Here is a 23,327-nt window from a genome sequence, read left to right as displayed (position 1 = left end):
CTGTAAAATGGGAATAAGCAGTGTAAGGCTCTTAGTGAGGATTCAGTAAGTTCACATGATATATACAAATGTACAAATTCATTAAGCAGTACTCTTAAGATGAGAGCACTTTATCAATTTGCTGTGTATGTGATATACTTAAAAAAAAAGATTGAGTTTATATACTTAAATTAGTTTATACATTTGCACTCAGGTTGGCAGAGAGTAAACCCTCCATAATAATACTTGTTATAGTAGCTGCTATTATTTAAATTTGGGCTCTCTGAGGACTAATATTTCTTCCTCCTAAGTATTAAAAAATTTTTTAATGTTTATTTTTGACAGAGAGAGAGAGAGAGAGAGAGAGAGAGAGAGAGCATGAGCAGGGGAGGAGCAGAGAGACAGAGGGAGACACAGAATCCGAAGCAGGCTCCAGGCTCTGAGCTGTCAGCACAGAGCCCGACATGGGGCTCGAATTCACAGACCACAAGATCATGACGTGAGCCGAAGTCAGATGCTCAACCGCCTGAGCCACCCAGGCACCCCATCTTCCTCCTAAGTACTTAGAGTAATGATACCTCATGTTTTTCCCATGCTTTCCCATTTATGAAGCACTTCCTTGTGCATTCTCTCACTTCCGGTTATCACAACAGCCTTTGAGATGGCTATTTCCCCCCATTTTGTTTTATTTCTTTTAATGTTTATTTATTTTTGAAAGAGCGAGAGAGACAGAGCATGAGTGGGGGAGGAGCAGAGAGAGAAGGAGACACAGAATCTGAAGCAGGCTCCAGGCTCCAAGCTGTCAGCACAGAGCCCAGTGTGGGACTTGATCATGACCTGAGCCCAAGACGGACGCTTAACTGACTAAGCCACCCATGTGCCCCTATTTTCCCCCATTTTAAAGATGGGAAAGCTGAGGCTCAGAGGCACAGAGTTGACTTGCCCTAGATCATGCAGCCAGTAGTGGAGAGATGAGACTCAAGTCTGAGTGACTCTTTGGCAAGGACTTCCACCCCACCTTGCTCTGCCCATCAGCACCTCTATTCTCAGATCTACCCAGACTTCCTGCTTACAAACACCAGGTTTCCCTGACCTCGGGCATTTCTGTGTCCTTCGGGAAGTGACCTACACAAGGTCCCATGGCTTAATAAACCAAAGCTGAAATAGAACCCACATCTTCTGAATTTCCAGTCTGGCACTATTTCCTCCACAACCTTTTATCTTGTTGGCCCAATTCCAATTTAGATGCATTAAAGACTTTTTTGTTTTTCCCACTGAATTAAGGGAACCAAAGCATTGCATCAAGAATTAGGATATTATAGCATGGGTGAAGAACATACAGACACAGGCAAGAAGGTTCCAATTCATATTCCACTGCTATAACCGTAGTGCCTATCACTCAAGTCACTTATCTTACACTGTAGAGTTCAGACCCCAACCCATTCCTTCTTCAGGAAGATGGCCCCCTCTAGAATCTGCAAGGTGGGAGAAACCAATGATAAGCCCTTGCTGTGGAGAAAAGGGACGGGCAGCTGTTGAGAATCCTCACTCCAGTTACCTGAGTCCTTCAGGAGCCCCCAGGACTCTGCCTTCAGGTCTCCTTCCTCCACCACCCCTCCCTGGACAATCTCCTGATGCAGTTATTTTAAGGAAAGTTCCACAAGGCAAAAACCTCACAGGATCACTGATATTTGAAGGTTTGGTTCTTCCTGCCTCCCAATGGAGACTGGTTTTGAGGTTGTTTTGCTGAATCACTAGGCAAAGAGTAAATAAATAAATGGAGGAAGGAAATCTTGCTCAAAAGGAATTCTGTTGGTTCTCCAAAAAAACAAAGCATCTGTCATCATCAAAGGAATCTGTAGGACCTAGCCTCTCTGGGACTAGACTTCATCCTAGGGGTTCTGAGGCACCCCCACCAGAGAAGAACTTGTCCAGCCCCTCTCAGCAGTGCTCAAAAATGATGCCAACCCTCAAGGGCAAACTGGCTACATCCCAAGGCCTCTGGGTGGCCTGACCTTGCTCTTGTCCTCTGTCCCCCACCAACATAGGAGAAGAACCAGGAGTGAACTGCCCCTAGGGCCTGATATTCTGTGAATGTGCTGCCTTTCCTTTGGGGGTCACCACCTCTTCTGGTGCATGTGGCTTCCACCATCCACCCCTAGACTCTAGCTCATGTTTTGTTACTTCTCTGGACGCCTCACCCCCATAAAGATAAAAGGAGAGCTCTTGATAATCCATTAGTCTAAGCGCATCATCTTGCTGCCATGGAGACCAGGGCCAGGAGAGCAGCAGCTGACCCTGGGACACATAGCACCTTGTGTGCAAAGTCAAAGTAGGAATTGAAGACAGAGAGTCAGTGGACCCCACCATCTAGAGGCTGGCAGAGCCGCCATACTCTGGATGGGAGAACTGGCTGGGCCTCCCTGTCCCTTGGGAGCTCCCAGAGTTCCTGCTGGAATGAAAGAGTAGGGAGGTGAGAGATTGAGAGAAACACTCAAGGAGAACCCTGCGCAGCCACCTGACCAGTTTTGAAGTCTCCTGGTTCATCACTGGTGGATAGAGTCTTCTTAGAGCATCTCACTGAGAATCTTTTGCCCTGCTTGAGATCTTTCATTGCCTTAGTCCCAGTCCATCCCCATTATCCCTGGGATTCAAGGCCTTCTGACATGTTCCCCATCTTCTCTCCCAGTCCATCTTAACTCTGTGCCTCTGAACCAGTGGTGGGGAGCAGAGGAACCCCACTCTGTGCCTGGTAAATCCCAGGAGCTGGGTAGTGGGAAGTGGGCAGGCTGGGTGGACATATCCACAGTGCTCTACATGAGCCTCTGTCAAGCTGCCCCACTGTGATAGAAGGAAAGCCAGCTCAAGGAGGCACCACCCCACACTCACTCTAAGACGCGGGGCAAGTCACTCACCATCTCTGAGCCCCGGTCCCTCGTGCGTGGGACATTGCTCCCCACCTCATCCCAACTTAAGATCTAATGGCATAACTTAGGGGAAAATACAACTTCTGGTATGTAGGATGTGCTCAGTAAATGTTTGCTTCTCTCCTTCACCTGAACAACAGGGTGGAGGAGTAGAATGGAGGGAGCTCACTCTCCTGGAATGTTTGGAGGGCCTCGGGGATGTGCAAGGCACTGGCCTGTGGTGGGCAAGTGTGGGTGGCAACGTGGCTCCTCACCACCGCCTCTGTCTAGACAAGGGCCTCAGAATTGCTGAGTCTCAAGGTTGAAAGGAACCACCTATCCAAAAGGTCAAGTAGTCTAGTCAGATGCTGATTTGAAAACACTCATCTGTTACCTTTTCCATGATCCAGAATTTCATCCCAGCCAGATCATAGCAGGACTTTGATTTTTATTGTCAACTAATTATTGTTGAGCTCATTCTGCACATCTCCAGGCTTTCCCCTCTTTGTTCATTTAATCTTCTCAAATTGAAGCCCCACAGTATGACCAGCATTTCACTGTGAGGGCATTGAGGCAAGTTAAAAAATTTTCCCAAAGTCACACAGCTAATAATTTCATTGCACAGATATTTGTTGATCAGCCAGTATGTACCAGATAGACCTGGAAACACAGCAGCAAGCAGTGTAACCTGGATTCCTAACTGATTCTGGATCTTTCCACCTTCTTTTGCTTGCAGCCTTTTCCATCCAGATGCCACAGCTAACTCCAGGGCTTGAATACCTTAGAAAGATATTAAGAGGTTGGGATATAATCTTTGAGTAAAGCTTAAAAATATGATCATTGGTTCTCCACAGGGGCAGTACTGTCTGTCCCTCAGGATGCAGTTTGGAAACTTTGGGTTGGCCCTTAGTGGGAGGGTGCAGGGATGTGCCTGGGACAGTCCTGTACCCCACAGGGCCATTGACTATCCCGCCAGACACCACACAGATGAAAACCCATTTATAATAATATAAGCCTAGGACTGAACTCCACATTATTTTGCACACAAAGCGTTTGAACAGGGAGCAGTTTTAATATATGCTCCCCTGCAAATGCAACCACCATGTAAATTCAGGGCAGACTTCACTTTGTGTTGTTGGAATCTTACCAAGAGTTGTTTCAACAAATCATATCACCAATGGCAACCCCACTCCTGGCCTTTGAGTTGCTAATGAAACATCCAAATCAGTCCACATTTGTAGATGTTAAGATCATGGCTATTTTATGCATAAATGCAAGCATCAGACTATTTCATTATGTCTTCCAGTGTAGTCACAGGAGAGTGTTTATAATTGGAAACATGTTATTTTATTATAAATTATTTTTATTTAATTTTTATTAGGAATTATTTCTACTTGATTTCTCATATTATATTTAGGGCACCCTATTAATTTTTTTTTTATTGTGCATGTAGGTTAACCGGGAATTTTATTTCCACATAGTAAAAGGGCATTACACAACATTTGTTAAAGAAACAGCATGGGTCTGAGAAGGTGGGGGTGGCATGCTACAGTGAGAGAAGGGTTACTACCTGCAACAGAAGGGCCATGAGCCCTTCCTTGCCACTCTGTCACTCCATCATTCCATCAAGGACAGAATGGCAGCTGTGCTTCCAGAACTTGGAGTAGACTTGGGCATGATTACCTGGCCTTGAAAGCTGTCTGTTGTTAATGTATATTACTGAATGGAAAGGGCAGAGATTGGTGTCAAAAGACATGAACCTGAATCTTGGTTCTGCTAGTTCCTGAAAATGAAACCAACCAAAACCTCCCTGGCCTTTGTTCCTACATGACAGAGGGAGTACTTTGAACCAGGATGAAGGTATCTTGTGGTATAACATTCCATGGCTCCAGGATCAGTCTTTGAGGGCTCTCAAGGTTCCTTATGCTTCTGGAAGAGTGCATCAGTACAGTGGGTCTGGGGGCAGAGGTGGGGTGGAAGTGATAAGACAACTACCAGGTTTGAACCTGGGTATGACACCTTTGGGAAATGCCAAAATGACCTGTGGTATTTTATTTCTCTCTTAGCTTTAGTCTCAGTAAAATGGGAATTAGAATGGTCTCACCTTTTGGGGGTTAAGATGACAGTTGGGGTGGTAACAAATAAAATCTGCAATGGGTGCTGGAGCTCAGTAGTTCTCTGTAAATGTTAGATGTCAGTTCCCTTCCTCCAACCTCCACACCTTCCTCAGCCTCCCCAGACCAGTTCCCAACCTCTGCCCCCTGCACTGTTCTTCTGTCCCTCCCATCCCAGGATAGGGCTGGGAAGGGAAGGGAGTGGAATTGTGCTGAGTCTCCATCTTGTCCCTGCACAGAGAGCAAAGGTTAGAAGTCCCCCCACACTAGGGAGTTTCCACTTCCCTCTCTGGCCAGCTGTGGGGTCAATGGGGAGAAAAGTGACTAAGATAGGGAGAATTTCTGGAGTCCCTCTGGCCCTGATTCAAGACCTCACCCACTGGGAAAAGCAGAGGAAAGTAGTTTCTCAGCCTGGAGATTCTGGACAAGGGGTTGGCCGATAAGAAATGGAGACTCTCACCTCCCTTTTAGCCAATGTTCAAGGTGCAAGGCATCGAGTTGTAAAACTGTATTGTATGCTCAGAGAATGTTTGAGAACTTGCTGGAATGTATAATGTAGATGCAAAGGGGGAAGGGAGATCCAGGTGGAAGAACTGAGACAGGCCAGATATAGAAGAACCTTGTTTGGTCAGAGCTGGAATCTTCACATGGGAGGAGGTCTGTGGCAGCAGAGGATGGCTCAGTTGGCCATCTGGGACTGGGAGGAAACTAAACTGTATGGAAGGGGAAAGAAACACAGCCACCTTCCCCAGACAGCCCCTCTCCCACAGTGCTCCCTAGAGGGCATCCTTGGCAGCAAGACCTTCAGACAGGAGCTCCTCCTTACCCAAGCCAGCTCTGGAAGACTTGTTCCCATGGAGGTATGAGTGATTCAAGCCAGCTCCTCCAGAAGCCACTTTATTTCAACAGGCACCAAAACTTTCTTCCAGGGGACTGGTTTTCCAACTATGCCATGCCCTGGGGAAGCATCTCAGGACAAAGGGGAGGTTGAACCGACAGGCCCTGATCCTCTGACCCAAATCACATTGGACATTGGTGACTCAGACCTGAGGAGACAATGGTGCTCACAGGGGCCCACCTTTCAGTAGAGACCAACAATCAAAGAAGGCCATGAGCAACTCCAGGCAAGGATATGGACCTGAGGTGTCTGGGAGTAGGAGGGGCACCTCTGCCAGCCCAGGGAGGTGGGGGTGTTGAGGTGGTGAGGAAGAGAAGGAGGTGAAGTTGAGAAAAGCCTGGAGGAACAAAAGGGGATCAGCTGGTTAGAGAAGAGGTGAGGAGGCCATTCCAGGCACAGGGAGCTGCTCATGCAAAGCCCTGGAGGTATGGCTCACCACCATGGTCTAGGGGCTTCAGGTGGCTACAGAAAAGTATAGGGATGGAAAGAACTGTGTTGGAGTTAGGCGTGTCCATGTTCAAGTCACTGCTCTGCAGCCCAACACCTCTCTGAGCCTCAGTTTCTCACCCGTAAAACGGGGATGATTCCTCATCAGAGTGTCCATGAAGACAGGCTCCCTGTCACTCTTGTTTGCCCAAGGCCTAGAACAATGCCTGGACCAGGATGATCCCTCAGTCTGTGTTTGCTGAGTGGATGAAGAACATAATGCCTGTGAAGTGTCTGGCATAAAATAGATGTTCAAGAATAAAGATGTCTTTGAAGTTGGGGTCATAGAGCATAAGGTTGTAGATAAGAATGGTAAGGTGGTGAGGACCTTGGATGCCAGTGATCCAGACTTTTTTGGTAAGCAGTAGGGGCAATGGAGGATCTGATGGGCCCCAGGGTCACTAGTCATAAGCCCCTGTTGGGGAGTCTGATTGTGCCTGAGGCCCTCCCTGAAGTGGAGCCAACCCTTCCCAAGACCCTTCCCCTGGGAAGCTCTCCATGATTCATTGTCACAGGGTGGTCAGGGTCTTCCAGAAGCTCCTCTGGAGACAGCCTGAGTCAGGGATTGGGAATTTCTGGATGTGATCAAATACTAACCCCTGCAGTTGGTCCTGGGACTCAGAAGAAGCACCTGCCTGCCTGACTTGAATGTCACACACCGGCAGGACCCATAACCTTTGACCCTTCCATGCACTCTGACCTATTGACCCTGCCTGGCTCTAATGTTTGGTTTGCTTTGCAGAAGGGAGGGCTTAGGCTGAGATGGAGCAGGACAGTGCTGCCCCCTATAGCATGTCTTACTCAGGGGTCCAGAGGCTCCTGTTGGCCTCAGCTGGAGGTTCTGGGACTAGGCTCACCACCACCATAAGGAAATCCGTGTTGTTCAGGGCTTAAACAGCCCTGATTCCGGGGAAGGCCATGACTTTCCCCAGAGTTCGCAACTTCTCCCTTGAGTCCTGGAGCTTTGGCTCACCTCCCTTCATATCTCTGCTCCCCCCTCCACCCCTCTGTCAGCAAAGCCAGATCGTGCACTTCCTACAGCATCCACTGCCCCTGGCACATCAGCCATGCCCGTGTCATCTCTGTCTCAGACCCTGTTCTAGATGCAGAAGAGATTGACAATGGAATCAGGACTCCAGAAGGAATATAAATTATTAGGCAAAGGTACTGACTGCTTGGCTGTCTGTAAGCTAGGAATAATAGAGCACTTCTGAAGGTTGCCGTGAGGGTTGAGACAATGAAATACTGGGAAGAGATAGTGGAGAGCTAACACCTGGCAAGCACTCAGTAAAAAGACAGGTAGTAGTAATAGTAGTAGTAGTATTTGAAATAGTAGAAGAGGCAGCCACAGCAGTAATGGTGGTGGTGGTGGTGGTAGTAGTAATAGTAGCAGTGATGGTGGTGGTGGTGGTAGTAGTAGTAGTAGTAAGTAGTAGCAGCAGCCATAGTAGCAGCAGGAGCAGGGATAGGGGTAGTAGTAGTAGAGACAGCAGCAATGGTAGTAGTAGCAGCAGCAGCAACAGCAGTAATGGTGGTAGTAGTAGTAGTAGTAGCAGTAGTAGTAGTAGCAGTAGTAGTAGCAATGATGTTGGTGGTGGTAGTAGTAGCAGTGACGGTGGTGGTAGTAGTAGTAGTAGAGGTGATTTTGGTGGTAGTAGTAGTAGCAGTAGTGGTGGTGGTGGTGGTGGTAGTAGTAGCAGTGACGGTGGTGGTAGTAGTATTAGCTCCATAGTTTTGCCTTTCCCAGAATATCATATAGTCAGAATCATTCTGTATGTCGCTTTTTCAGACTGGCTTCTTTCACTTAGTAATATGCATTTAAGGTTCCTCCTCATCTTTTCATGGCTTGATAGTTCATTTCTTTTTAGCACTGAATAATATTCCATTGCCTGTATGTATCACAATTTATTTATCCGTTCACCTCCTGAGGGAGATCTTGATTGCTTCTAAGTTTTGGCACTTATAAATAAAGCTGCAATCTGTGCAGGTTTTGAAGTAAACGTAAGTTTTCAACTCCTTTGGGTTAATACCAAGGAGCATGGTTGCTGGATCGTATGGTAAGACTACGTTTACTTTTGTAAGTAGTCACCAAAGTGTCTTCCAAAGTGGCTGTACCATTCTGCATTCCTGCTAGCAATTTGTGAGAGTTCTTGTAGCTCCACATCCTTGTCAGCATTTGGTGGTGTCAGCATTCCAGATTTCAACCATTCTAAGAAGTGTGTAATGGTATTTCATTGTTGTTTTAATTTGCATTTCCTTGATGACATATAGTGTTGAGCATCTTTTTACATGTTAATTTGCCATCTGTCTATCTTTTTTGGTAAAGTGTCTGTTCAGGTCTTTGGTCCATTTTTTAATCAGGTTGTCTCTCTTCTTACTTTTGAGTTTTAAGAGTTTTGTGTTTGGGATAGCAGTCCTTCATCAGATGTTTCTTTTGGACACTTGCTTCCCTGGCTCTTCCTTCTCAGTCTCCTCTACTCTTTCATTCACGCTCTCTGGGGTCTGGGGTCTGTCAGGACTCAGTTCTGACCTCCTCTTTTCTCTACCTGAACCCACGCATCTATTCCTTTGTCAACCTCACTCAGTATCATGATTCTAAATGAGTTCCAGACTCATGTATCCAAGACTGCTATGCATTAGACATCTCCTCAGGACATCCAACAGTGATTCAATTTCACATGTCAAAACTGAACTCTGGTCTCTCCCCCAAATTTGCCTCCCCTCAGCCTTCTCCCATTTAACTTGGGAAGCTCTGTTTTCAACCTCAAACCTTAGGGTCTTCCTTGAGTGTTCCCTCCTTCACTACCCCTTCTCCCTCCTAATCAATCCATCAGGAAATCTATAATCCTTACTGTCAAAGTCTATCCGGAATCCAGAATCCTACCATCTCTCACTTGGCTATTGCAGTCCCCTTCTAACTGGTTTTCCTGCTTCTGCCCTTGCCAACTTTCAGTGTATTCTCAGCAGAGCAGAATGGCACTACAAAATGTGGGTTCACCCTCAGATGAACACAAAGGAAGGGAAGCAAAAATAATATACAAACAGGGAGGGGGACAAAACATAAGAGACTCTTAAATATGGAGGACAAAAGGGGGTTACTGGAGGGGTTGTGGGAGGGGGGATGGGCTAAATGGGTAAGGGGCATTAAGGAATCTACCCCTGAAATCATTATTGCACTATGTGCTAACCAACCTGGATGTAAATTTAAAAACTAAATTAAAAATATGTGGGTTCACCCTTCCACTGCTCCAAACCCCCAGTGCTTCGGGCTCTGTGCTGGATGTAGAGCCTGCTTAGGATTCTCTCTCCCCCTTCCTCTGCCTCTCTCTCTCTCCCCCTCTCTCAAAAACAAAAACAAATAGATGCCTATTTGGCCCTGACTAGCTACCCTCAAGAAAAGCTCAACATCCCAAGTTTGACCTGGGACCAGTCACTTTTTGTCTATCTCCAGCCAAATTTGAAACCCTACCAAATTAATGTTTATCATTTTCCAGAGAGAGGCTAGGATGGTGGTTAGGCCTATAGGATTGCAAAGCAAGGATCTTTACGTAATGCCAAAGTGACACAGTCCAAGAGAGATAAGCAAGGATAGCTATTTGGAGAGGGAATTAGGGGGAGGGTACAAAATGTTCCAGAGGTTTCAATAAACCACAGTGCATGGAAGCTCAGGAAGGGGAACCCAAGAGTGTCATCCTAGTAGAATTCTGGTCATCCACTAAGCCAGAACAATCCCATGGAATGGCTCAGGGAGGCCAAGGGAGACAGGGGCTATGAGTATTCCTGGGGAGCATCTGAGCCAAAGAGCAGGGGCTGCTGATGTTCAATCTGAGGTGTCCCCATGACATCTAAGCCTCTGTGCTGGTGGAGAATAAGGCATGGGTCTGCTTGCCTACAGCTGTTCTGTTCCTTGCTTGGCAAGGGCACTTGGCACATAGTTCAGTCTAAGCACCTCCAAGTTGTATCATGATTATATCTACATGGCAGTCAGTCTTCTCCTCAAAGTAGGAAAACCCTCAGAGCTCATTTTGGTATCCCCGGGAATAAGCCCAGGAGCTGTAGTGTAGATTCCTAAATGTTGGATGCATGAATCAGTGAGTGAATGAAGAGATACACTCATTTCCCACTCCAAAGAATGGAAAAGGGAGAATCAACCTTATTACTGTTGGTGTTAGATGTTCTTCATTGAACTCTGATTGTACCCCAGTTCCTGTTTGACAACAACCCCTCTGAAGGTAGTTGCTGTCATCCTTCTTTTATTGATAAGAAAACTGAAGCTCAGAGAAGATGTCATCTGCCCAAGGTTACACAGCTTATCACTGGAAGAACGAGCATTTGAAACCAGAGCTGTCTAACCCCAAGCCCCATGCTCTTTCTCCTGGGCCACCCTCTCTTGAATAAAGAATTATTGAGTGTCCACTGTGTGCAGGCTACTGCCTTAACACACCTCAGGTGGTTTGCTGTGTTTGGTCTCCATATTATGAGACTCATATTATCATTTTTTACGAATGGGAAACCAAGGGTCAGTAAGTTTACCCACCTTGCCAAGCTCATCCAGCTGCTAAGTTTAAGAGATGGATTGGAACCCAGATTTGACTCCAACATTAAGCTCTTTCCCCTATGCCACAACGCACAGCATGCAAGGCAGTGTCCAGGCTGGTTGACTCCTAGTGATGGGCACAAGTTGTTGAGAGAAAGGCTTCAGTTTGCTTCTTCCTTGTTCCTGTTAGCTTGGGGCTGTCCGAGCTCTGCAAACTGTGGCCACTATACCCTCACCCTGGCCAGGCCCCAGGAAGAATCACAAGGATCAGTAGTCAGGGCAGGTCCAGGACTGTCAGTTTCCACGTCTGGGGAAACAGAGCCAGCACCATGCCTCTCCTCTGACAATGGCTCCTGCAGGAAGCTACTTACTGCATGATTCCTCGTTAGGTGCTGAGGATTAGATCTTAGCAGTATGGTGGGTGATTAAGAGCTCAGGCTCTAGAATCTAAGTTCTTGGGTTCAAATATAGGCTACTCACTGGCTGTCTGGTCTTCATTTGGTTCTTCATTCATTCTGAGCTTCACTTCCATCACCTGTAGAATGAGGTTAGAAGTAGGACCTATCTCATAGGGTCACAGTTCGGGTTAAATGAGATAACATGAATAATATACTTTGAACAAAGCACTTTAACAAGGTTCCATCAATGACAGTCCCACTTACAACCACTTTTTAGTACACGTGGGTTAAGAAAAACTGAACAATTCATTAAGCCACAATGAACCAGAGCAGTAATCTAGACTTCTCTCAGATATCACCCCCCACCTTTATCTTGGTCTTAGAAGAACACTGGATTCAAAGTCCAAAGATTCAACTTCAGATCTGGCTCTGTGGCCTCCAGCAAGCCACCTCACCTCTCATCCTTGTTCTACTCATCCAAAAAAGAGAAACAGTGGTATTAGAACCTGCCCTACTTAGCCTTAGGATTCCCGTGAGGTTTAAACAAAATAATGGATGTGGAAATATTATGTAAAGCGTAAAATGCTGGAGAAATGTTAGCTATTGTGTTAAGACGGCTTTTCTTTCTTGTCCCCCACCGCACCCAGGCTCTCCCCAGCCAGGAAGTCTACCTCCCACCCTTTCTGGCTCTCAGCTACCCTGGAATCTCAGTTGGCTCCCAGAAAGGATTCAGAGCACAGCACAAATTGTCCAAAGGTTGCTTCCAAAGCCTCCGGCAGCTAAGCCTGGCCCCAGCCCTTCCTCCTTGAAAATGTCTGGCCTAATGGGAAGGAATGTGGGCTGGCAGTTGAGTCTCATTCATATCCACAAGCATCCATGGAGTGTCTGCTCTGTGCCAGGCCCCGGGCACTGAGGACCCAGTGGTAGAGCAAGATGGTCTCTGCCCTCAGAAGCTCATAGTCTAGTGGGGAAACAGTCACATCACAGATGAAGACAATAGGATAGGGTAGCACTGTGTCCAGAAGCCCAGAGGAAGGCACTGCGCATGATATGGGAGAACCAGAGAAGGCTTCCTGGAGGGAGGGGGAGCATCCAACAGGAGCTCAACCCCCACCAGGTCACAAGTGAAGCCTTCACGTCACCAGTGCCTCCTCATCTTGGTGGTCACAGATTTGTCAACACTCTAAGCCAGAAGAAGCTTTAAAATATTCTTTCATTCAGCTGTCATTCTTAAGAGGCCCAGAGAGCTGAGTGGCTTTCTCAGGTCACCCAGGTAGGTCTATGGGACACATTAGGCAGCTTTTATGTGAAGATCAGTGTCTCTTGAGCACCCATTTCCAATCAGATCAGCTCCCTGGAAAAGGACACCAGCTGGTTTTGAAAAAAAACCCAGAGGGGGATTCTTAGAGCTTCCTTTTCTTCTGCCCATTGTCTTTCCACAGCACTTTACAGTTTACACAGCCTACCATATGCCTCTCAACCTTCCATGTGAAGCCACTATCGTTTAACATATTTTACAGATAAGGAAACTGAGGCTGGACGACAATCCCTAAAATGTGATTCTGGGGCTGGGAAATTGATTTCAGAAGTTAGGGAGCCCTTAGTCAACATCATGATTTGACTTCTAAGTCCATTTTATTACTAAAAGTATGTAACTATTTCCTTGCCCTCTTCTCTTTTCTCTTCTTCTTTTATGACATTGCCTTCTAGAAGCAGAAATTACTGGTTGGCATGCAGCTGAGTGTCGTCTCTGGACAGGTTCTATCCTTTCTGCCTTTTGGCCCTGGCTCTGTCATCCTGGTCTCTCTCTCCATAGCTCACTGTCCTTCTCTCTATGTCTCTCTGAGTCTTTCTCTCCAGTACTTCTCTGTCTCGCTCTCTGTCTCTGTCTCTTTCTCCCCTATTCTCTTCTCCTTCCCTTCTCTGTTTCTCTCTTTCCCCCTCTCTGCCCTGTCTCTATCTCTGTCTTCCTCTCTGCCTTTCTCCCCTACTCTCTCCATCCCTACTCTGTCTCTCTGTTTTCTCTCTGTGGTGTCTGTTTCTCTCTCTTTCTTTCCCTCTCTCTCTGCTCTGTCTCTCCGATGTGTGTATGTCTGTCTGTGTCTGTCTGTCTGTCTCTGTCTCTGTCTCTGTCTTGTCTCTCCTTTCTCCCCTCCTTGCCCCTTCCCCTGTGCAAGAAGGCTATGCAGGTACTCAGAGGCACCACGTAGCTTTGCTCTGACTAGCCCAGGGCTGCACAGCAGCTGACTCTTGCAGACCTCTCTGCGTCTCCAGCCTCTAGTTCCTGGGCCAGTGGGAGGAGATGCTGCTGAGAAATCTGACAAAGCCCCTGCCCAAAGCTGCACATTCTCTTGGCAAGAAAGGAAGGAGAAGTTTCAGAGAAGAGACAAACAGGAGGCATCAGTCAGTGACAGTCCCTCCCTCGAACTTGTGGTTTGAGGAAGGGTGGAGTCCACCCCTCCAGATGTGCAGCAGTTTGCAGGAATAGGCAGTGACTTCACAGCCAGCCTAAGCAAGGGGAATGGAGGGTGTGGATGGGGAAACTGGAGTCAGGATTAGTAAAAAAGCAAAGTCCATGCTGTCTATCTGCTCTGGATGAGGAGCTGGGTGCTGGGAGCTCGGGGTTTAGAGGAAGTACTTCTCTGTCTCGCTCTTATCCCCACTTAACTGGTTCCAATCCTGGGTCCTCACACTGTCCTTTTCTGGCTCTTAATTCCTTACCCATCTGATGGGAACCAAGTTTTTTCCCTCATAGAGCGACCATAGCAGTTACTTCTCTAAAATACTTAGCACAGAGTGTGGCAGGGACTGGGCACTGGGAGCACACCAGTCCCTTACTCCACCTTCCAGAAAGTCTTCCTGGACAAGCCCAAGTCCCACTGCAATCCCGCTGTCTGCTCCCTCCAGCCCTTTGTTGATCTGTATGGCCCAGCAGTCTCCCACCAGACCTCCTTGCTGCAGCACAGGCAATAGCCACACCATCATCGTCACTGCTATTCCCATTGCTATCGTTAGTCCTCAGACTGTTGTCTGCTGACACCTTGTTTCCTCGCTGACACCTTGTTTCCTCGCTGACACAGGGAGCCATCACTTCTTGGTGACGGTGCTGAAAGGGAGGCACTCACCACAGAGTATTGGGTGAAACCGTGGACTTCAGGGTCAGCTAGATCCAGGCTGGGATTTGACCTTCTCTACTTCTTAGTCATGTGCCTGGGCAATGACGGAACCTATAAAATGGGCATAGTGACAGCAGGATTGGATTCTGAAGATTAAATAGATGAAGAGCTTAGCACAGCAGGCACCCAGTAAGCCCTCTATGAATCAGGGGTCTGTTTGAGCTGTTATTACGTGGCATTTTAGCTCCCTCGGTACCTAGCACAGTCCTGAGTACAAAGTGCTAGGCATTCACTAAGTAGACATGGAAAGAATGGAACAGCTGTCAAAGAGCAGTGACTTCCATTGGTGACTTTGCTATTACAGTTTAGTTTGGTGGGGGGGGGGGGCACTGCTGGGAGTGCTCGTAGTCTCAAACTCAGAAGGATTTCAGGAAGCAGCTACCCATTTCCACATTTAGAAGGAAAAGATGAGACCCCAAAGAGGGAGAGATTTGCTTAAACTTCTGATAAACATGTTCATAGACTTGCTTGTTCTCTATTACAATGAAAGGACATAGCATCTGGACTTCGCTGGTCCCTAACTTTTGAGGGTAGGGGAGTGATGGACAAGCCACTCTCTGACAACTGGTTTGCACAGAAGAGAGGGTGTGGCCTGGGAGGACCCCAAGTGGGTCACCTCATTAATAATCCCTTCGCCACACTGGCAAAGTATATCCTAGTCTTCGTTTGCTCAAGATCACACAACTGGGGGTGCTCACAACCACACAATTCAAGATTCCAGCTGGTGAGTCAGGATTCCAATCTGGGTATGTCGGACCTCAGAACTGGTTTTTTTTTATGATACCTGCTGCCCCTGGATACCACCTAGTAGGAAAGGGGCCCCAAAGGAGAGGCTTGGACCCCAGGAAGACCAACTCAGTGCCTCCCACACACACCCAGGGGTGCCTCAGGTAGCTTGGAGTCCAAGAGGGAAGGAGCAGGGCAGAGGTGGGAAAGGTTGACAGTCCAGCTGGGCATTCAAGTTCACCTGTGTCAATTGGTATCTGTGGTAAGGAGATAGCTGAAGACTTGTCACCTGCCACCCAGGGATGCTGAAAGCCTTCTATCTGCCTGAGGTGGGATAGTGGTTGATCTGCACAGCTCTTATTTTCAAACATATGAAGACTTTGGTGAAATTCGTGGAACACATGAGGTTTACATCTTTCCAAACAGGTTGGCAACAACCAACAACAGCTGGCTTAGCCATCAGCTTCTCTGTTCCGTCCCTCTCTTTCCCTAACACTCCCTCCCTCTCCTCTGCCTTCAGTCATGCTTCCCTGTGTGTTCTGCCCCCAGTGAGAAGGGGATCCAGGCTACTAGCTGGCTTGGGGCACCAGGATAGCTCAGTGTTTTCTGCAGAGGCCAGCCAACGATTGTACTGCTGATGAGATTTTTCCAAAACAGAGCTGGCATATTAAGCATTAGACCCTGTGACTTACAACATGGGTCCCACCCACCCAACACCCTCCATCAGCCCATAGGAATCCATCAGCAATTTCCTATATTTCCCAAAGCCACATGTGAGTCATACCTTTATACTCATGCAGGGGGTCACTGAAATAGCCTTAAAAATACTGATCATCTCAGGGGCCTGGGTGGCTCAGTCTTTAAGCATCTGACTTCAGCTCAGGTCACGATCTCATTGTTCATGAGTTCGAACCCCACATCAGGTGAGCATGAGCCCCACTCTGGGTGAGCACGAGCCCCACTTCAGGTGAACATGAGCCCTGCTTCAGGCGAACACGAGCTCCACTCTGGGTGAGCCATGCTTCTCTCTCTCCTCCTCTCTCTGTCCCTTCTGGGATTCTCTGTCTCTCTGCCCCTTGCTCACTTGTGCCCCTTCCCTCTGTCTTTCTCTCTCTCAAAAAAAAAAAAACACTGATTATCTCATATTGATCAACTGATAGATGATTGTAGAAGTCTTTGATTAACCCAAAAGGTTTTATTGACTTTCAGTTACTCATTATTATTTAATAGGCAGTTCGATGTTACTTTAGGTAAGTTACTTAATGTCTCTGATTCCTCCTCTATAAATGGAAGTTATCATACTTCACAGGGCCTTTGTGAGGATTAAAGGAGCTAATACTTGTAAAATGCTTAGATCACTTCCAGACACCTGGTAACTTTCCATTGCTAGCTGTTTTTGTGGTTAGTGTTGCTGTTAATGTCATGAGTAGATGGAGTATCTTAAAGCACACTATGCATTGTGGGAGAGTTGTCAATAATGTAGACTGCTCAGTTTGCAGATGAGAAAATCAACCCAAAGACATGAAATGGGCTTTGAAATCAGGTAGAGCTACATTCTAATCCCAGCTCACCTGTTTCCTCACTGGGCAACCTTCAGTGGCTTGCTTTTCTTCTCCGAGCCTCTGTGTCCTTATCTGTAAAGTGGCATAGAACATGTCTCTGTTTGGTCCAAGAGTAGCATCAAACACCTTCAAACAGCTTCCATGGTGATGATTATCACATCACTTCCCACTCCCCCTGACCTTTCTCCCTTTCCTTCACTGCTGAGCTAGCTAGACAGTTTGCTTTGACCTGGTCTTTTGCCCTTTCTGTGCACTGCTTTTCTGAAAGTTTCTGGAAGATCCCATGAGAGTGCAAGCTGAGGCATAGGAGCCATTGTGGGCTGTGTGGTCAGGTGCCTAGAGCTTTAACTTCCTATCTGGTAAAATGGGAAGTTTTAAACTAGCAAGATAATTATGTGGCTTAAAAAACTAATTTCATATTTGCTTTATCATATTTATCAAGTAAGAGTTTGGAACCCTTGGCTTGGGTCACTGCTATCATCTGGTTATTACAAACCTTGGAGGGGACACCTGGATAGCTCAGTCGGTTAAGTTTCTGACTCTTGGTTTCAGCTCAGGTCATGATCTCACGGTTTGTGAATTCACACCCCGCATCGGCTCTGTGCTGACAGTGTGGAGCCTGCTTGGTATTCTCTCTCTCTCTCTCTCTCTCTCTCTCTCTCTCTCTCTCCCACCCTCCCTCCCTCCCTCCCTCTCTCCCTCTCTCTCTGCCCCTCCCCCACATGTGTTCTCTCTCTCTCCCTCTTTCTCTCTCCCCAAAAATAAATAAACTTAATAAAAAAATTGTAATTAAATAAATAAAATAAAAATAACATACCTTAGAGAGGATGTTCCCTAAAGAGACCCTGTGAGAAATCCACCCATAAAGTGAATTCCATCTCCTGCTAATTTATCTGTGGGCAAATAAAGGTCGGTACTAATGCTGAGAGTTCTGTTTAATAATAAAAAATAGAAGCCTGTCCCACAAGGGCAGAGCTCACACTATTGTGGTACAGTAGTTAAGAACTGAGCTCTAGAGTTAGAACCCTTGGGTTTGAATCCAAGCTCTGGCACTTTCTGCAAGTTGCATAACCTCCCTCTGCCTCGGTTTCCTCATCTGTAAAATAGGCACAGTTTCAGTGTGGGGGCTGAATGAGCTAACCAACATAAAATGCTGAGAACAGTTACCATGTATGTACCAGCCTGTCATTGTCACCTCTTCTCCATGCCCCTCCTCCCCAGTGAAAGACATTTGGAACCTATTCTTGAGTCCCAGAATAAAGACTAGACTCTCCCTTGTTCTCAGCCACATGGAAATAAAATTAGCGGAAGCCAGAATGGGAACATTTATCTACAGAACCACCATAGTGGGTCCAAACCTTCTCCTTCCATCCTTTGCTGTCCCTCCCAGGACTGTTATCTTTAGTTCTCAGAAAAGCCCAAGGTTGTAGTGGATTATCAAGGCCATCACATCTGACCACTTTGGTTACTGGGTTGTGTTTGCTAACCTCCCTTCAAAGCCACCCTCCCATTGGCCCTTGAGTGCTTTCAATGACAATAATTTGTCACAACCTGCCCTTTCCTCATTCCCCTTGAGACTGTGTCCTTACTCCTCAGACCCCCTCACATTGTCTCCAGCTGCACCTCTATCCCACAAGCCTTATATTCCAGCCACAGTCCTGGTCTCATTGTAAATGTTGCACTGTTTTCTGGCTCCATTACTTTGAATGTGCTATTCCCTCTCTATTCCATTCTCTGACTGACAGCCTCCTACACATTCCCTGACTCTGATCAAAACCTGTCTCCTCCAAGAGCCTTGCCAGGTCTCCCAATGGGCTTCAGGGTTTCCGAGCTCCATTCTCCAAATTTCTCCAACACTTCTGTTTATTTGTCTGTCTCCTCCATTAGTGGCAACCTCTTAATTACTTTCAACATCGTTGGGGCGCCTGGGTGGCTCAGTCAGTTGGATGTCCAACTTCGGCTCAGGTCATGATTTCACGGCTTGTGAGTTCGAGCCCTGCGTCGGGCTCTGTGCTGACAGCTCAGAGCCTGGAGCCTGCTTCAGATCCTGTCTCTGTCTTTGTCTGCCCCTCCCCTGCTCACACACTGTTTCTCTCTAATACAAATGAACATTAAAAAATTAAATTAAATTAAATGTATTTTCAACATCGTACCCCCCAGTCCCCAGACCTAATTTAACACCTGCAAAGAAGAGGTACCTGGAAACTATTTACCCAGTGACCACATGAGGGCTGAATTGGTTGTTAAGTCCACCAATTGGTGCAAATTCCATCTCTCTTCACACAGCTGCCCTTCAAATATGTGAAGATAGTCCTCCAGGTTCCTGTAAATCTTCTCTTCTCCAAGCTGACATCCCCAGTTCTGCATTCCTTTCTTTATATGATGTCGTTTCAAGTCCCCCTTCAACCCTGTCATTCTCTTCTGGACAAATTCCAGGTCTTTCCTGTCCTTCGCAAGTCTGTCTTCCAAAGCTGAACCCTAGTCCCTGTGGTGACCTGGCATGTGCAGGGGTGGCAGGACTGTTTTCCCATGTCTGGGTATGAAGCAGCTTATAGTGTGAAAGAGTACAGGCATTAGAAACAGTTGGATGTGGGTTCAGACTCTGCCATTGGTGTCCATCAGCCATGTAACCAGGCTGATGTAACTCAAAATATTCAACAGCTGGCATGGCCCAGGAATTCACCAGTCAACTATAGCTTTATAGAGAAGGCAGAAAGCCCCTGCTGTGCCTAATGGTATCGTTTTAGCTTTTGAACCACAGGATGGGAGTGAAGAGGAGGTAGTCAGAGTCGTAGCTAATTAATAACCACTACAGAAATACCTAAATAATGTAACAGTTAGTACAGCCATACCTGCGTGTACCAGGTGGCTGTGAGTCCTGGCTGTCACCACATTCAAATTACTTCAATGCTCTGAGCCTTGGTTTCTTCATCTGTGATATGGAGTGGGAAGCAGTACCTATTTTGGGGTCTCTGAAGGGACACAAAAAGTAACACCCCTCTTTTCTGACAAAATTCAGAAGTAATGAAGGAATAAGGAAAAAGAATGAGCAGATAGCAATGAAAATATCACCTTTACTACTCTGAGAATGGCTAGAAGGTTGGGCTTGTATGTGCAGGTGAGCGGGCTCCTAACTGACCCTAGGATTAGACCCATTCACCTTCAAGGTTACAGGCTGCACCAGACCAGGTTCAGCCTCCCCCAACAGTGCAGCCACCACCTAAGACTCCAGCTCTGCCTCTGTCATACCTTATGCTCCAGCCACACTGAGCTTTCTGACAGTCTCTAAACATGCCAAGCCCTCTAAATAACCCCATGCCTTGCCTACTGTTCTTTATGGAACGTTCTGTCCTTCATGTCTCTGGCTAACAACCTCTCATTCACTTATTAATAGTAGCTTACATGTTCCCTCTTCCAAAGCCTAAGCCTAACTATAAACTTAAACTGGGGGCTCTGGACATCACACTTCATCCTGAGTGCAATTGGGAGCAAGCTATTCAGAATAACCTGATGGGATTCGTTTTTTACAGGAGATCAGATTCCAGGAAGAACTTTCTTCATATTCATCGTCATGCAGCAAGAGCTTCCTTTTGGCACCCTGCATTTACTAATGGGGAGGGAGAGAAGAAGTCTCCTTGGGGCCCCTTTTCTTTCCCATCCAGTACATTTAAAGGCCTTTCGATTTCTATTTCCCATGTGAGCCCTGTGTTTCTTGCCCCTTGAGGAAATAAGTGTGGATTCTACTTTCTTCAGACTTGTTCAAATGTTTGTATTATCTCTGGTAAAAGAATTGCTTAGGCCTGAGAATTCTGCCTCCAAGGGAAAGTCTTTTTGGCTCGTAGGTCATTAACAAATCCAGAGCCCACTGGAGCCTGCGTATCTCTTAAGTATGTAGATAAACTAGAAAGGTAAGAAGTTTGAGGAACTGTCAGATGTAGAGTGCTTAGTGCACAGTGCCTGGAGCAGAGTAAACATTAAATGGCATTAGTTGTGGTTATCATTACTGTATTAGTCAGGACAATTGATGCTCAAATGCTACAACAGACTAACTCTTGAAATTTCAGTGGCTTACCACAATAAAGACTAATTTCTTGCTCATGTGACCTCTGATGTGGGTCAGGCAGTTCTCCCCATCTGGTAACTACACCATGTAGAACAGGTAGTCTCTACAGTCACCACAATAGGAAAGAAGGGAGAGATGGAGGAGGTACCTCAGCTCTTAACTGTTTCCACCCGGAAGTGATGTCCCAAACCCTCTGCGCATAGTCTATTGGCCAGAACTGGTCCAAGGGCCCCAGCCTGGCTTCAGGAGAGGATGGGAAATGTGGGGAAGCACTGGGGTATTTGATGGTTAATAGCATCTCTGCCATAATTATTTAGGTGGGTTAGAATAGGTTGTTTCCTCACCCCATTTCAAGGACGATTTGGGAACAATGAGACCATGTATAGAAAAGATTCAAAGGGCTTTACTCAGTCGCGGTACTTAGCCCCACTATTCCTTAGTTTCCTCTTTGGCAAAATGGAAAATACTAAGAGTACCTACCTCAAGAGATTGTTCTGGTGATGAATATAACAATATATAGGGTGGGGCTGACCTATAATGATTGCTCTATAAAAATATCAGTTGGGTCTGGAGCTCTTTTCGGGTCTGTAACATCATTGAATGTGTTAAATTTAGCATACACATAAACCCCGAACTGTTGTTTGCAATTCTCTTCCTATGCTTCTGTAGCTGTTTTTTTGGATCCATTGATTTATTTCCAGAGAGCTATGTCTGCTTGCGTAATGATGTGACCAGGGCCTAGCACATTGCCTGGCCCTAATCTGGTAATCAGTACATGTTTGAGTTTGGCATTAAAGAATGCACAGGCTTCAAGCAAGTAAGAAAGGGACTGGCTGGGTCTTTGAGCCTCTTTCAAAGGAGGCTACCTGGGTCTTTGAGCCTCTTTCAAAGGAGGCTACATGGTATGCTGGAAATCTGGGCCCTTGGGTTCCCAAAATATTAAATACTCTGCTTCTGACTTGCAGCATAATGCTGACCAAATTGCTTCCATTCCTGCCTCTGTTTCTCTATCTGTAAAATGGGAGATAGTAGAGCATGATTCTCAAGACATAGATTCTAGAATCAGACTGCCCTGATTCAAATATTTGTTCCAACTTTTACACTGTGTTTGGAGGCAATTACATGATCTCTCTTGAGCCTCAGTTTTCCTATCCATGAAAAGAGCATACTAATAGTACTTATAAGATTGTTGTGGGAATTTGGGAAGAAAATCTGTACAAATTATTAGCATTCTGTACAAATTATTAGCATGTATTGTTTTATAAGTATCCAATAATGTTGGGAAATATTATTAGAATGGGGGGGGAGCTATTCTATACTACAGAATACTATTCAGCAACAAAAGAGAATTAACTATTGATACAAGCAACAATATAAATGAATTTCTAAAACTAGGCTGAGCAAAAGAAGTCAGATGCAAAAGTACAAACTAATTCTATTTTTATGAAACTCTAGAAAAGACTAGCCTAATCTACAGTGGCAGGAAAACCAGGTAAGTGCTTAAGGCCTGGAGTATGCGGTCTGTGATGATTAATGCTTTGTGTCAACTTGACTGGGCCAAGGGATGCCCAGATAGCTGATAAAACACTCTTTCAGAGTGTGTCTGTGAGGATCTTTGCAGAAGACATTAGCATTCGAATTGGTAGACGAAGTGAGCAAGATCCCACAAAAAGGCAGAGGAAGGGGGAATTTGTTCTCTTTACCTGAGCTGGGATATCCTTCTTCTCCTGCCCTCCTCCTTTGGCGCTCCTGGCTCTTGGACATCCAGAATCGGATGGGGACTTATACCATCAGCTCCCCATGTTCTCAAGCCCTTGGACTTGTGTTAAATTACACCACTGGCTGTCCTAGGTCTCCAGTTTACAGATGGAAGGTTATGAGAGTTATTGCCTCCATAACTGCATGAGTCAGTTCCTATGATGAATTTCCTTTTATGTCTATCTGTATATATCCTATTGGTTCTGTTTCCCTGGAGAATCCTGACTAATATGGGGTCTCACTGTAAAAGGGGCACAATGGAATTTGGGGACCATGGAAGTGTTCTATATTCTGATTGTGAGAATAGTCACATGGATGGATCCATTTGTGGACACTCCCAGACCTGAATACTTAAAATCAATGCTTCTTTCACATGTAAATTGTACTTCAGCAAAGTAGATTTTAAAACTAAAATAACAAAAAACTTTAAGCAGTTGGGCTAGATGAGTTCTAAGTCCAATTCTCGGAGATCCTGACAGGTATGGCCCCTGTTCCATCCTCCAAATAGGACTTGCAGGCCAGGAGCCCTTTTTCTCCATCCTCCCTTCCTCTGGGCCACCTCTGCACATCTTGGTCCCATTCCCTGCCCTCAGGTCAGCCAACTGCAGCTCTCTGCTGTTTCAGTAAACCAAGATAAGGATGCAGGCTGGAGCAGTATGAGGCCTTAGACATGAGTCGGAGACCCAGCTATTAGCTCATAATGGCGATGAAAATGTTTGCAGCC

The 23,327-nt window shown here is 46.3% G+C and overlaps 1 protein-coding gene and 1 long non-coding RNA gene across 7 annotated transcripts in view; one reads left to right on the top strand and one right to left on the bottom strand.

Moving 5' to 3' along the window:
* LOC102900449 overlaps positions 1-23,196 on the bottom strand; it is a 23,629-nt gene extending 433 nt beyond the window's left edge. Inside the window, exons 1-8 of one of the 5 annotated variants that reach the window (XR_006601076.1) lie at positions 22,549-22,973; positions 16,792-16,854; positions 14,444-14,545; positions 11,401-11,455; positions 10,921-11,047; positions 5,826-6,045; positions 4,990-5,063; positions 3,280-3,665 (exon numbers count right to left, since the gene is read on the bottom strand). This is a non-coding gene — a long non-coding RNA (uncharacterized LOC102900449). Of the gene's footprint in view, positions 1-3,279; positions 3,666-4,989; positions 6,046-6,100; positions 6,235-10,920; positions 11,048-11,400; positions 11,456-14,443; positions 14,546-16,791; positions 16,855-19,634; positions 19,755-22,548 lie in introns of those variants that run through there. The other 4 variants (XR_006601075.1, XR_006601074.1, XR_002744015.2 and 1 more) reach the window with 4 other exon arrangements.
* The window catches only part of SYN3 (synapsin III), a 465,836-nt gene that overhangs the window by 251,911 nt on the left and 190,598 nt on the right, over positions 1-23,327 (top strand). The window lies entirely within an intron of this gene.

This window comes from Felis catus, chromosome B4 (assembly GCF_018350175.1).
Source record: "Felis catus isolate Fca126 chromosome B4, F.catus_Fca126_mat1.0, whole genome shotgun sequence".
NCBI lineage: Eukaryota > Metazoa > Chordata > Mammalia > Carnivora > Felidae > Felis > Felis catus.
Note: the sequence above shows the minus strand (reverse complement) of the source record. Positions and strands in the feature narration are given on the sequence as shown.